Source organism: Orcinus orca, chromosome 10, assembly GCF_937001465.1.
Source record: "Orcinus orca chromosome 10, mOrcOrc1.1, whole genome shotgun sequence".
In the NCBI taxonomy this organism is placed as follows: domain Eukaryota; kingdom Metazoa; phylum Chordata; class Mammalia; order Artiodactyla; family Delphinidae; genus Orcinus; species Orcinus orca.
The window spans coordinates 70,757,579-70,773,568 of NC_064568.1; the positions used below are offsets into that span (position 1 = coordinate 70,757,579).

The 15,990-nt window shown below is 37.8% G+C and overlaps 1 protein-coding gene across 2 annotated transcripts in view; it reads right to left on the bottom strand.

The window, feature by feature from the left end:
- SAYSD1 (SAYSVFN motif domain containing 1) overlaps nucleotides 1–15,990 on the bottom strand; it is a 38,886-nt gene that overhangs the window by 12,960 nt on the left and 9,936 nt on the right. Inside the window, exon 3 of one of the 2 annotated variants that reach the window (XM_033424092.2) lies at nucleotides 7,848–7,910. The gene's annotated coding sequence lies outside the window, so the exon portion shown is untranslated. Of the gene's footprint in view, nucleotides 1–7,847; nucleotides 7,911–10,239; nucleotides 10,372–15,990 lie in introns of those variants that run through there. The other variant, XM_004267644.3, reaches the window with a different exon arrangement.

Here is a 15,990-nt window from a genome sequence, read left to right on the forward strand (position 1 = left end):
GGATCTCATTCAGATTCAATGGAGAAATCAAATGCTTTACAGACTAGCAAAAGCTAAGAGAATTCAGCACCACCAAACCAGCACTACAACAAATGCTAAAATAACTTCTCTAAGTGGGAAACACAAGAGAAGAAAAGGACCTACAAAAACAAACCCAAAACAATTAAGAAAATGGTAATAGGAACATACATATCGATAATTACCTTAAATATGAATGGATTAAATGCTCCAACCGAAAGACACAAAATGGATACAAAAGCAAGGCTTGCTGAATGGATACAAAAACAAGACCCTTATATATGCTGAATGGATACAAAAACAAGACCCATATATATGCTGTCTATAAGAGACCCACTTCAGACCTAGGGACACATTCAGACTGAAAGTGAAGAGATGAAAAAAGATATTCCATGCCAATGGAAATCAAAAGAAACCTGGAGTAGCAATACTCATATCAGATAAAATAGACTTTAAAATAAAGAATGTTACAAGAGATAAGGAAGGACACTACATAATGATCAAGGGATCAATCCAAGAAGAAGATATAACAATTATAAATATGTACGTACCCAACATAGGAGCACCTCAATACATAAGGCAACTGCTAACGGCTATAAAAGAGGAAATTGACAGTAACACAATAATAGTGGGGGACCTTAACACTTCACTTACACCAATGGACAGATCATCCAAACAGAAAATTAACAAGGAAACATAAGCTTTAAATGACACAATAGATCAGACAGATTTAATTGATATTTATAGGACATTCCATCCAAAAACAGCAGATTACAGTTTCTTCTCAAGTGCGCACGGAACATGCTCCAGGATAGATCACATCTTGGGTCACAAATCAAGCCTCAGTACATTTAAGAAAATTGAAATCATATCAAGCATCTCTTCTGACCACAATGCTATGAGATTAGAATTCAATTACAGGGAAAAAAATGTAAAAACACAAAACACATGGAGGCTAAACAATACGTTACTAAATAACCAGGAGATAGATCACTGAAGAAATCAAAGAGGAAATCAAAAAATACCTAGAGACAAATGACAATGAAAACACGATGATCCAAAACCTATGGGATGCAGCAAAAGCAGTTCTAAAGAGGGAAGTTTACAGCTATACAAGCCTACCTCAAGAAACAAGAAAAATCTCAAATAAACAATCCAACCTTACAACTAAAGGAACTAGAGAAAGAAGAACAAACAAAACCCAAAGTTAGCAGAAGGAAAGAAATCATAAAGATCAGAGCAGAAATAAATGAAATAGAAACAAAGAAAACAATAGCAAAGATCAATAAAATTAAAAGCTGGTTCTTTGAGAAGATAAACAAAATTGATAAACCATTAGCCAGACTCATCAAGAAAAAGAGGGAGAGGACTCAAATCAATAAAATTAGAAATGAAAAAGGAGAGGTTACAACAGACACTGCAGAAATACAAAGCATCCTAGGAGACTACTACAAGCAACTCTATGCCAATAAAATGGACAACCTGAAAGAAATGGACAAATTCTTAGAAAGGTATAACCTTCCAAGACTGAACCAGGAAGAAACAGAAAATATGAACAGACCAATCACAAGTAATGAAATTGAAACTGTGATTAAAAATCTTCCATCACACAAAAGTCCAGGACCAGATGGCTTCACAGGTGAATTCTATCAAACATTTAGAGAAGAGCTAACACCCATCCTTCTCAAACTCTTCCAAAAAACTGCAGAGGAAGGAACACTCCCAAACTCATTCTATGAGGCCACCATCACCCTGATACCAAAACCAGAAAAAGATACTACAAAAAAAGAAAATTACAGACCAATATCACTGATGAATATAGATGCAAAACTCCTCAACAAAATACTAGCAAACAGAATCCAACAACACATTAAAAGGATCACACACCATAATCAAGTGGGATTTATCCCAGGGATGCAAGGATTCTTCAATATACGCAAATCAATCAATGTGATACACCATATTAACAAACTGAAGAATAAAAAACATATGATCATCTCAATAGATGCAGAAAAAGCTTTTGACAAAATTCAACACCCATTTATAATAAAAACTCTCTAGAAAGTGGGCATAGAGGGAACCTACCTCAACATAATAAAGGCCATATACGACAAACCCACAGCAAACTTCATTCTCAATGGTAAAAAACTGAAAGCATTACCTCTAAGATCAGGAACGAGACAAGGATGTCCACTCTCGCCACTATTATTCAACATCATTTTGGAAGTCCTAGCCACGGCAATCAGAGAAGAAAAAGAAGTAAAAGGAATACAAATTGGAAAAGAAGAAGTAAAACTGTTACTGTTTGCAGATGACATGATACTATACATAGAGAATCTTAAAGATGCCACCAGAAAACTACTAGAGCTAATCAATGAATTTGGTAAAGTTGCAGGATACAAAATTAATGCACAGAAATCTCTTGCATTCCTATACACTAATGATGAAAAATCTGAAAGAGAAATTATGGAAACACTCCCATTTACCACTGCAACAAAAAGAATAAAATACCTAGGAATAAACCTACCCAGGGAGACAAAAGACCTGTATGCAGAAAACTATAAGACACTGATGAAAGAAATTAATGATGATACCAACAGTTGGAGAGGTATACCATGTTCTTGGATTGGAAGAATTAATATTGTGAAAATGTCTACACTACCCAAAGCAATCTACAGATTCAATGCAATCCCTATCAAGTTACCAATGGCATTTTTTACAGAACTAGAACAAAAAATTTCACAATTTGTATGGAGACACAAAAGACCCCGAATAGCCAAAGCAGTCTTGAGGGGAAAAAATGGAGCTGGAGGAATCAGACTCCCTGACTTCAGACTGGCACAAAAACAGAAATACAGATCAATGGAACAAGATTGAAAGCCCAGAGATAAACCCACTGGCACAAAAACAGAAATATAGATCAAGGGAACAAGATTGAAAGCCCAGAGATAAACCCACTGGCACAAAAACAGAAATATAGATCAATGGAACAAGATAGAAAGCCCAGAGATAAACCCACACACCTATGGTCAACTAATCTATGACAAAGGAGGCAAGGATATACAATGGAGAAAAGACAGTCATAAGTGGTGCTGGGAAAACTGGACAGCTACACGTAAAAGAATGAAATTAGAACACTCCCTAACACCATACACAAAAAATAAACTCAAAATGAATTAGAGACCTAAATATAAGACTGGACACTATAAAACTCTTAGAGGAAAACACAAGAAGAACACTCTTTGACATAAATCACAGTAAGATCTTTTTTGATCCACCTCCTAGAGTAATGGAAATAAAAACAAAAATAAACAAATGGGACCTAATGAAACTTAAAATCTTTTGCAAAGCAAAGGATACTACAAACAAGACAAAAAGGCAACCCTCAGAATGGGAAAAAATATTTGCAAACGAATCAACGGACAAAGGATTAATCTCCAAAATATATAAACAGCTCATGCAGCTCAATATTAAAAAAACAAACAACCCAATCCAAAAATGGGCAGAAGACCTAAACAGACATTTCTCCAAAGAGGACATATAGATGGCCAAGAAGCACATGAAAAGCCGCTAAACATCACTAATTATTAGAGAAATGCAAGTCAAAACTACAATGAGGTATCACCTCACACCAGTTAGAATGGGCATCATCAGAAAATCTACAAACAACAAATGCTGGAGAGGGTGTGGAGAAAAGGGAACCCTCTTGCACTGTTGGTAGGAATGTAAATTGATAAAGCCACTATGGAGAACAGTATGGAGGTTCCTTAAAAAACTAAAAATAGAATTACCATATGACCCAGCAATCCCACTACTGGGTATATACCCAGAGAAAACCATAATTCAAAAAGACACATGCATCCCAATGTTCACTGCTACGCTACTTACAATAGCCAGGTCATGGAAGCAACCTAAATGCCCATCCACAGATGAATGGATAAAGAAGATGTGGTACATATATACAATGGCATATTACTCAGCCATAAAAAGGAATGAAATTGGGTCATTTGTAGAGACGTGGATGAATCTAGAGACTGTCATACAGAGTGAAGTAAGTCAAAAAGAGAAAAACAAATATCATATATTAACGCATATATGTGGAACCTAGAAAAATGGTGCAGATGAACCGGTTTGCAGGGCAGAAATAGAGACACAGATGTAGAGAACAAATGTATCGACACCAAGGTGGGGGGGAGCAGCAGGGGATGGGGGTGGTGGTGTGATGAACTGGGAGATTGGGATTGACATGTATACACTGATGTGTATAAAATGGATGACTGATAGAAACCTGCTGTATAAAAAAATAAATAAAATTCAAAGAAAAAAACAAAAACTTATTACATTCAATTTTTATAGGATATTAATAAATACTGCCCCAAAATATGAAGGATTAAGTAATTAATTTAAAGTTAAAAGACAACTTTGGAACAGATATTTAAACTCTCCAAATTATCCAAAGAAACACACACAAAAAAGAGAAGCCATATGGTAAAAGAAGCAATATAAACAGAAAGTGTAACAAAACATGTGAGAAGATAAATAAGATTTCAATAAATATGACTGAGCTAAACTCACCTATTAAAAGAAAAATATTCTCATAGTGGATGATAAAGCAAAACCCAATTATTCTCTATATACAAGCAACACACCTACTAAAAATAACTCAGGCTGAAAACCAACGTATGGACAGAGGCATACTTAGCAAATGCAAACAAAAAAGTAGGTGAGCCAGTCTTAATATCAGATAAGGGTGAATTCAAGGCAAAAATCAATAAAGAAAACAAAGATGGCTTTTTATAATGGTAAAAGGGGACAATCTGTAATAAAGACCTAAAATAATGCTTTTATGTATTCCAAAATCTGAATTTTAGAAAATTGCTCAAATATCTTAAAACTTGGTCAAAAATACTATAATCTCATGAAAATTATTGAAAATTTCATGAAAATATTAGCAACAGACCCTATCAGCACATTAAAAGAATAGTACATTATAATAAAGGATCATTTATTCTAGGAATAAAAGGATGGTTCAGTATGAGTAAATCTATAACATAATTGATTACATTAATTGACCAAAGAGAAAAATCACATAATCAAGTCTCTACTATACTGGATTTCTTAAAATCCAACACCCATTTTTATTTTAAGGAAAAAAAAGATTAACAACCTAAGTACAGATGAATAATTCCTTGAGATATAAGTCTGTCTATCCATGCACCCACTTACCCCAAAGCCAGCAGTATGTTTAACGGGAAACTACTAAAGCATACTCATTAAAGTCAAGAACAAGATATCACTGACTCTTATTCTGATTTAACATTTTTCTGGACGTTCTAGCCAATGTCATTAGACAAAGAGAAAAAACAAGAAGTATAAAAATTGGGAAAAGAGGAGCTAAATTTTACATTATCTGAAAAGAAAATAATTATCTAACTATTTATGTGGAAAGTCCAGGAGAACCAACTGAAAATTATAATTAGTAAGAAAATTCAGTAAAGGGGAAGAGCTGGTACAAAATTAATACACCAAAATCAAAAGCTTTCATACTTATGTAACAACTAGTTGGAAGAAATAATGGAAGTCCTCAGGATGCATCACTTTTTCCCAAGCATGCTCTTCTCCTTCATGAGTATCACCTTTTTCCCAGGTGGTTTCCTGTGACTGAAATGCTACCTCCTTTCCCCTCCCTTTTTCCCTGCAGAGTACCTGATGCTCCTTCAAATTCAGCACCATGTCACCACTTCCAGGAAGCCCTCCCTGCTTCTATAAGTGTTTTGATATCCCTTTTCTATGCTTTGGCCCTTCTTTAAACAGCACACTCTCAAAGGGCTCGCCACGCAGTACTGTAACTGTCTGATTATTGGCTGCCTCACCGCTTTGACTGTGAGCTCCTTGAGAAAAGGAACTTTGTCTGCATTATCTCTTTGTGTGCTGAGAGCCCAGCACCAGGCCTGTAAAAATAAGGTATTCCATCAAAGTCCACAGCAGATACTGTGTTAGGCTTTTGATTCTCTTCGTAAGAAAGCATGACCCCCACAACTATAGAGCCCACACACTCTGGAGCCTGCACACCACAACCGGAGAGAAGCCTGCACGCCGCAATGAAAGATCCTGCATGCCACAGCGAAAGATCCCGTACGCATGCCGCAACTAAGACCTGACACAGCCAAAAATAAATAAATATTAAAAAAAAAAAAAGAAATCATGACCCGAAGACAAACAGCTAAATGGAAGGTAAACAGATGGACAGATGGATAAACAGATTAGGAGAGATATGATAGATTCATATAAGTTGAAAAAGCAGGTGCTGGTTAGTAGGTTATTAGGCCGGATTTGGTCACATTTGTGAACTGTAATTCTTTCACTGATGAAAGAATGAATTTGGGGAAAAATAAAATTTTATTCAGTAAAATGCTGTCCAAAACTGTTAAATCAATGAATGCATAAGTGTATCTGTTCTAGAAACAAATGGTTACTGATAGTATTTGGTCCCTTTTCTAAAATATTTGTAATTTTTGTTGTGTTGATTTTTAGAATATTATGCTTTAGTTTTTAATTATCATGATAATTAATATTATTGGTTTCCCCCAATTAAATCTTCCACTTAAAAAAACTAATGAAATGAAATTTTTTAAATGTATCTCAATAAAATAAAATGTATCTCAAAAAAAATCTTCCACTTAACCATAAAAAGTAGAATGTATGAACATATTTCGTAAGCCAATCATTTTGCCGTAACGTCAATATTTGTTAAGAAAATCTTAAAAGACGGCTGAATAAAACATTATGTAAATGTTTTCACCTATAGGAAAAAAAAAAAAAGATAAGGTGCTCCGTAAATGAATGGATGGATGGACAAGTGGGTGGAGAGATGGACGAATGAATGAATGACACAGAAAATCCCGTCTCCACATGATAGCCCAGGTGACCTTTTAAAAATGGATATTGGATCATGCCATTCTCTTACATAAAACTTCAAATGCATGTAAATAAAAGCCAAACTCCTAAAAAGGAAAGCGAAGGGCAGAATCGTTTGTAGAGTGTGCTATCAAGTGTGGGCTTGAGAAAGAACAAACATGATGAAGGGAGGGAGGCTTTCTCATTGTATATCCTGTGGACCTCTTGAATTCTGGAACACATGCATATAAGTACAGAAATTAAATACTTTGTTCCTTTTTATATTTTGAAAGTGTTCTAAAATAAGCATGTGCTTTATTCTGTAATAACTTTTTAAAACTTCAAAAAATAAAGCACCTTTAATTATTATATAGTCTTGGGAGTTAATTCCTAATCGTTTAAAAGCCGTATGTGTGTTTTTCTCTAGTTTTGCTTTCCAATGAACAGTTCAAAAAAATGGCAAGCCTGTTGCCCCCTTTTAAAATACACACCCATCTGTCTTTGCTTCATTCTAATAATCACTAAGTTTTCTTCCTATTTTAACATTTATGATTTATTTCATTGGCTCTTGATCTTTAGTAAGCTGGAGATAACCCCAGGGAGGCTGTTGAAATGAAAATTCTTGGGGTCCTACCCCCAAACATTGAGTCATGAGTCTGGTTGGGGCCCTAGAATCTGCATTTTAACATTACCACAGGAGATTCCAATACAGGTGGTCCACAGACCACACTTTCCAAAACATTCATTCATGACTTGAGGAAACGTAGTATTTTTCATAAAAAGTGACAATCCTACGTAGTGTAGAAGTCAGATTTGAAAATGGTCTCTCCTTTTGATGACAATTCCCCCAACACACACATGCACATACTTATACCTTTATAAACATCTGTATTATGTTATACGCCTTATAATGTGGTTCTCTGTGTACTCACCTTGTCTTCTTTCCAGCTTTTTGAGAGTGAGATCCAAGTCTTTATCCACCCAATGCTCCAATGCTGTGAAATAAAAGTACGTGTGACAGAAACCAAAGCATACAGTTCAAATTTGACTTCCTTTGGCTTAGGGATCGAGTTTCTCTGCCAGCTGTATAAGTTCCTAGTCTTTTTCCCCCTACAAAGCTTAGATGTGGAAAAGCCCAGCGCTGACCCCCTCAACTGCAATGCTGCCTGCTGAGTGTAGAGAGGGGATGTTTTATTTTAAAGTATGCGTATAAATCACTCTGATAGCTTTCTCTGCCTTTCCCAGGACCTCTGATGAGCCCCTTCCTCCGTGAATGTTAAAGTGAAAAGAAAGTCTGAAAAAGCAGTGCAAACGGTTCAGATAAATATCCCAATGGGTTTTCTACATTACATAAATTGTGAGGTAAAGGGACCGACTTAGAGCAGCAGCTCTATGCTACCCCCTGGTGGCACGATGCTCCATGGCATCCCAGCTCCACCCTGCATCCTGGCTCTTACAGTGGACACAGATTGGAGAGGCTCATCTACGTGTCCCCAGCAGCACCAGGCTCAGAGCACCTACACATATTTGCTGATAAATAGGTTAATAGTGTGAGTGGCAGGAGACAAAAACACACAGTTAGAATTTTACTTTCTTCTGCCCAACTGAGGATCACTGATTCTGCCAATTGTGTAACTTCCTAGTTTTTTTGTTTTTTTTAGCACAGAGCCTGTGAGCCTAATCTTAATGCACAGATCAGTCAAAAGGAAAATGTGGAAAACACTAGACTCACAGCACAATCCCAATAGCACAAAATATACATGCATAAATTATCACTGGTAAAAAGCCAGAGGTTTTGAGAAAAGTCACTGCACCCACCAACTGGGACACTTACTGCCACCCAGACCTTGCACCTGCAGAATGGGTCAGGGCTAGCTTGAAAGTGATTGTCCCAGAGGTACAACTGGATGATTTAGCCTGAAGAACAGAAAGGACTAAGTGAGAACTGAGTAACGGTTTACCAGTCCAGAGGATGCTCTGTGTCCACTGAGATTAGAATAAGAAAAAATAACCTGGGGTGGCCTGAGTTCTTTCAGTAGAGAACTTCCTAAGAAGTGCCTGAACCTTGTACCTGGATTCTTCTTTAGGGATCACTAGGGAAAAAAATGTTAGTCAGCAATGAATGCAGACCTGCCTAAGGCGGGGGGGGGGGTACATTTGATGGCATTTTGGGGGCTCTTCTAGCCCTATAAGTAGTTAGAGGCTCATTTAGAAGTCCCTGTGATTAGGCAAGATGGGATAATGTAAATAAAAGCAAAAACCAGTTTACTTGCAAGACTCAGAGACAACCTCATCTGTGCACACAGCTGTCATAGAGACTGAATGCATCTCTGGGGTCTCTGTTCCCCGATGACAAAGCAGCCTTTAATGGAAGCTGCTTGCTGGGCTAATGGTCAGGCCCTGAGTGGAAATTCTGAGATCAATAGGCCTTTCTAAATTCAGGAAATTGGGGCTTCCCTGGTGGCGCAGTGGTTGAGAATCTGCCTGCTAATGCAGGGGACGCAGGTTCGAGCCCTGGTCTCGGAGAATCCCATATGCCGCGGAGCAACTAGGCCCGTGAGCCACAACTACTGAGCCTGTGCGTCTGGAGCCTGTGCTCCGCAACAAGAGGCCGTGATAGTGAGAGGCCCGCACACCGCGATGAAGAGTGGCCCCCGCTTGCCACAACTAGAGAAAGCCCTCGCACAGAAACGAAGACCCAACACAGCAAGAATAAATAAATTAATTAAATTCAGGAAATCAAGACTGCACCTAAAGCTTAATGGGCTGATGAGAACAGCAAATACATAGCATCCTTTCCTTTCTTCCCTGTCAGGCATTTAATTGGTTCACACCCCACTTTTCCTAGAAGTTAATGCTGTCCTTACATGCAACCTCTGGGAAGAGGTGAGCAAGGAGAGTTGACAAATCACTCACAGAAAATCCCATGAAAGGTGGGCTTAAGGCAATCCAGGCTCCACCTTGTTATAAATGGCTACATTTTCAAAGAATGCTAGAGAGGTCTGCTCCTAAATTGAGTCTCTTCTGTCCTTAAGAGAAGTCTCTACTTTGCTGGGATTAATAATTGGACCAAATGTTCCTAATTCAGAGTTACGGGCACTTCGTTTTAGGTAAAAGTTTGAATTATACATTTTTTAAAATACAAATTAATTCTTTCCTAGTACGGTATTTATTGCCCTAGGCTTTGCAGTGAACCTTTGATCAGGGAAGGATATTTCTTCTTGGTATCTGGCTTTTATGAAATGGGAAAGTCCAAGTAAAATATCAAGGAGATGGAGAAAGCCTTAAGAAAATAAATCAGGAGACAAAATCATGTATCGCAAATACAATAGAAACTTGCACGTTTAATAGAGATTCATCTGTTTCCCATACTTTCTACAGGTCCAGTTCACACAGGAGTCACAGAAGAAAAGACTTCTTTATGAGCTACAGGAAACTTCAGCTCAAGGGATGACTCTGAAAGACAGTCAAACTCCCAATCAGCAAGGGGCTAGAGAGGAGCAATGCATGTAAATTTTCAACATGGGCTGAAACACATGGGGTTAGTTGTCTACAAAGTGTGATTCATGAGAACATCTGCTCTGCAGGCCTTCTACTGATACAACTAAAACATCTCACTCCATTACTGGCATTGCTTGTTTTATTGTGTCCACCACCCCATTCCCAGTTAGAATATATGCTCCAAGAACTGGGAAAATGCCTGCTTTTTAAAAATTATTATATCTCAAGCACCTAGAAGAGTGCTGGCATTCAATGAATAAAAGTTAAATTTAAATTAAGATTTTACTGTAAGTAAATCAGGCAAGAATAAAAAAAAAAAATAGACGACCATTATTTAGTAACGTCTCCTAGACAATAAAGTTACTTTCACAGTATAAGAATTAATAACTGAATTCTGAAGCTGAAAACCTACTGAGGAGACATTAATTTCTTAAAATCTGAAATTTGGAAAAAAAACTATTGCTTTAAAGCTTGAGTCCTCTTACTAATCAGTATGACTAGTAAAACAAAAAAAAAAGTATTCAATGGTTTGCTTTGCCCAATTTTAATGAGCCCAAACTCTAACTTCACACTGGAAGAGGCAGGAACACAAAGCATGGCTGATTACCACTGTTTACATAACTTCCCACCAGAGGCCCACGGTCAAAGGCACTGCTTACTCTAAAGTCTTTAGAATATAAGAAACAACTCAAGCAGCCAATAAATCAGGAGTTCCACTTCCAGAGCTCCCCTTTGTACATACTCAAGAATTTCTTCTTGCTGAATTCATCATTAGTAGCCACTTACCATATCTACCAATGTTGACTTTGTGAAATCACTCCCCACACTTGGCACTTAGAACCCTGCCTTCTCTAATCTTCCTTCACTGTGTGGCGGCAGAATAACTGAGGAGCATGGAAAATGGGGATGGGCGATGGGGGCCTGTTTCTGAAAAGCACATGTTTCAATAGCACTGATGACCAAAAAAGCAAGACTTCAGGGCAGAAAGAAAAAAAAACCCAAAACCCCCAAATCCCAGACACTTCCAACTTAAACTTTTCAGGAAAAATAAATATGATACGAAAAGACTTAAAGAGGGACAAGGTGGCAGAGTAGGAGGATTTTGAGCTTACCTCCTCTCACAAGCATACCAAAATCACAACTAACTGCTGAACAACTATCAATAAAATAGACCGGATTCTACCAAAAAAAGATGTTCTACATCCAAAGACATAAAGAAGAAACCACGAGATGGTAGGAGGGGGGCCCTCACAATGTAATCAAATCCCATACCACCCGGGAAGGCGACCCAGAGACTGGAGAATAATTATATCACAGAAGTTCTCCAGTGGGAGTGAGAGCTCTGAGCACCCTGCCAGGCTCCACAGCCTAAAGGTCAAGCACTGGGAGGAGGAGCCCCCAGAGCATTTGGCTTTCAAGGCCAGCGGGGCTTGATTGCAGGAGCTCCACAGGACTGGGAGAAACAGAGACTCCATTCTTGGAGGGTGCATAAAAGGTCTTGTCGTACCAGGACCCAGGGCAAAGGCAGTGACTTCATAGGAGCCTGGGCCAGACCTACCTGCTGGTCTTGGAGGTCTCCTGAAGAAGTGGGGTAGGAGGGTGTGGCTGTGGCTCACTGTGAGAACAAGGACACTGGTGGTGGAGGTACCAGGGACTATTTATTCATCAGTGTGAGCTCTCCTGGAAGCCACCATTTTTGCACCAAGACCTGACCCCACCCAACAGCCTGTAGGCTCCAGGGCTGAGACATCTCAGGCCAAACAACCAACAGGGCAGGAACACAGCTCCACCCATCAGCAGACAGGCTGCCTAAAGACTTCCTGAACCCACAGCAACCTCTAGACACACCCCCTGACACAGCTCTGCCCACCAGAGGGCCAAGACCCAGCTCTACCCACCATTGGGCAGGCACCAGCCCCTTCCACCAGGAAGCCTACACAAGCCTCTAGAGCAGCCTCACCCACTGGGGGCAGACACCAGGAGAAAGAATACTACAGTCTGGCAGCCTATTGAACTGAGTGCACAAACACAGAAATTCAGACAAAACAAGATGGCAGAGGAATATGTCCCAGATGAGGGAAGAAGACAAAACCCCAGAAGAACAACTAAGTGAAGTGGAGATAGGCAATCTACCAGAGAAAGACTTCACAGTAATTATCATAAGGATGATCCAAGACCCTGGAAAAGGAATGGATGCACGGTGTGAGAAGTTGCAAGAAAATTTTAACAAAGAATTAGAAAATATAAAGAACAACCAAAGAGAGTTGAAGAATACAATAACTGAAATGAAAAATACACTAGAAGGAGTCAACAGCAGAATAAATGAGGCAGAAGAACAGATAAGTGAGCTGGAAGACAAAATGGGGGAAATCACTGCTGCAGAACAAAAGAAAGAAAAAAGAATGAAAAGAAATGAGGACAGTTTAAGAGACCTCTGGGACAACATTAAACGTACCAACATTCACATTATAGGGATCCCAGAAGAAGAAGAGAGATAGAAAGGGCCTGAGAAAATATGTGATGAGATAATAGCTGAAAACTTCCCTAACATGGGAAAGGAAAACAGTCAACCAAGTCCAGGAAGTGCAGAGAGTCCCAGGCAGGATTAACTCAAGGAGGAACATGCTGAGACACATAGTAATCAAACTGACAAAAATTAAAGACAAAGAAAATAATAAGAGCAATAAGGGAAAGGCAACAAATAACATACAAAGGAATCCCCATGAGGTTATCAGCTGATTTTTCAGCAGAATCTCTGCAGGTCAGAAAGAAGTGGCACGATATATTTAAAGTGATAAAAGGAAAAAATCTACAACCAAGAATACTCTACCCATCAAGGCTCTCATTTGGATTGATGGAGAAATCAAAAGCTTTACAGATAAGCAAAAGTTAAAAGAATTCAGCACCACCAAACCAGCTTTAAAACAAATGCTAAAGGAACTTCTCTAGGTAGAAAAGGCCACAACTGGAAACAAGAAAATTATGAAATGGGAGAGCTCACTGGTAAAGGCAAACATACAGTAAAGGCCAGAAATTATCCACACACAAACATGATATCAAAGCCAGCAATCATGAGAGGAACAGAGTACAAATGCAGGATATTTGAAATGCATTTGGAATTAAGAGATCAGCAACTTAAAACATCATGTATTTATACAGACTTCTATATCAAAAACTCATGGTAATTGCAAACCAATAATCTGAAATATACACACAAAAAAGAAAAAGGAATCCAAACACAACACTGAAAATAATTATCAAATCACAAGAGAAGAGAACAAAAGAGGAAAGGGAGAAAAAAGACCTACAAAAACAAATCCAAAACGATTAACAAAATGGCAATAAGAACATACATATCGATAACTACCTTAAATGTAAACAGATTAAATACTCCTACCAAAAGACACAGACTGGCTGAATGGATACAAAAACAAGACCCGTATACATGCTGTTTACAAGAGCCCCCCTTCAGATCTAGAAACACATACAGACTGAAAGTGAGGGGATGGAAAAAGGTATTCCACGCAAATGGAAACCAAAAGAGTAGCAATGCTCATATCAGACAAAAGAGCCTTCAAAATAAAGACTGTTACAAGAGACAAAGAAGGACTCTCCATAAAGATAAAGGGATCAATCCAAGAAGATATAACAACTGTAAATATACATGCACCCAACATAGGAGCACCTCAACATAGAAAGCAAATATTATATAAGGCACCTCAATATATAAGGTGTAAATTATATATGGCAATATATAAGGCAAATGTTAACATATATAAGAAATTCTGGGAGACTTTAACACCCCACTTACATCAATGGACATATCATTGAGATATAAAGTCAATAAGGAAACCCAGGCCTTAAATGACACATTAGAGCAGATGGACTTAATTGATATGTATAGAGCATTCCATCCAAAAGCAGCAGAATACACATTCTTTTCAAGTGCACACGGAACATTCTCCAGGATAGATCACATGCTGGGCCACAAAGCAAGCCTCGGTAAATTTAAGAAAACTGAAATCAAATCAAGCATCTTTTCTGACCACAATGCTATGAGATTAGAAATCAACTACAAGAAAAAACCTGCGATAAACACGAACATGTGGAGGCTAAAAAATATGCTACTAAATAACCAATGGGTCACTGAAGAAATTAAAGAGGAAATCAAAAAATACCTAGAGACAAATGAAAACGAAAACACAACAATCTAAAACCTATGGGACACGGCAAAAGCAGTTCTAAGACAGAAGTTTATAGCAATACAAGCTTAACTCAGGAAACAAGAAAAGTCTCAAATAAACAACCTAACCTTACATCTAAAGCAACTATGGAAAGAAGAACAAACAAAATCCAAAGTTAGTAGAAGGGAATAAATCATAAAGATCAGAGAAGAAATAAATGAAGTAGAGACTAAAAAAACAATATAAAAAAATCAATAAAACTAAAAGCTGGTTCTTTGAAAAGATAAACAAAATTGATAAACCTTTAGCAAGACTCATCAAGAAAAAACGGGAGAGGGCCCAAATTAATAAAATTAGAAATGAAAAAGAAGTTACAACCAACACCATAGAAATACAAAGGACTGTAAGAGACCACTATGGGCAACTATATTCCAATAAAATGGACAACCTAGAAGAAATGGACATATTCTTAGAAAGGTACAATCTCTCAAGGCTGAACCAGGAAGTAACAGAAAATATGAACAGACTAATTACAAGTACTGAAATTGAATCTGTGATTTAAAAACTCCCAATAAACAAAAGTCCAGGACCAGATGGCTTCACAGGAGAATTCTACCAAACATTTCGAGAAGAGTTAACACCTATACTTCTGGAACTATTCCAAAAAATTGCAGAGAAAGGAACACTTCCAAACTCATTCTATGAGATCACCAACACCCTGATACCAAAACCAGACAAAGATACCACAAAAAAAGAAAATTACAGGCTAGTATCACTCATGAACACAGATGCAAAAATCCTCAACAAAATAATAGCAAACTGAGTCCAACAATACATTAGAAGGATCATACACCATGATCAAGTAGGATTTATCCCAGGGATGCAAGGATTTTTCAATATCTGCAAATCAATCAGTGTGATACATCACATTAACAAGTTGAAGAATAAAAACCATATGATCATCTCAATAGATGCACAAAAAGCTTTTGGTAAAATTTAACATCCATTTATGATTTAAAAAAACCAAAAGAAACTCTCCAGAAAGTGGGTATAGAAGGAAACTACCTCAACAGAATAAAGGTCATATATGACAAACCCACAGCTAACATCATACTCAAGGTGAAAAGCTGAAAGCATTTCCTCTAAGATCAGGAACAAGACAAGGATGCCCACTCTCACCACTTTTGTTCAACACAGTATTGGAAGTCCTAGACACAGCAATCAAAGAAGAAAAAGAAATAAAAGGAATCCAAAGTGGAAAAGAAGTAAAACTGTCACTGTTTGCAAATGACATGATACTATACACAGAAAATCCTAAAGACACTACCAGAAAACTACTAAAGCTCATCAATGAATTCAGTAAAGTTGTAGGATACAAAATTAATACACA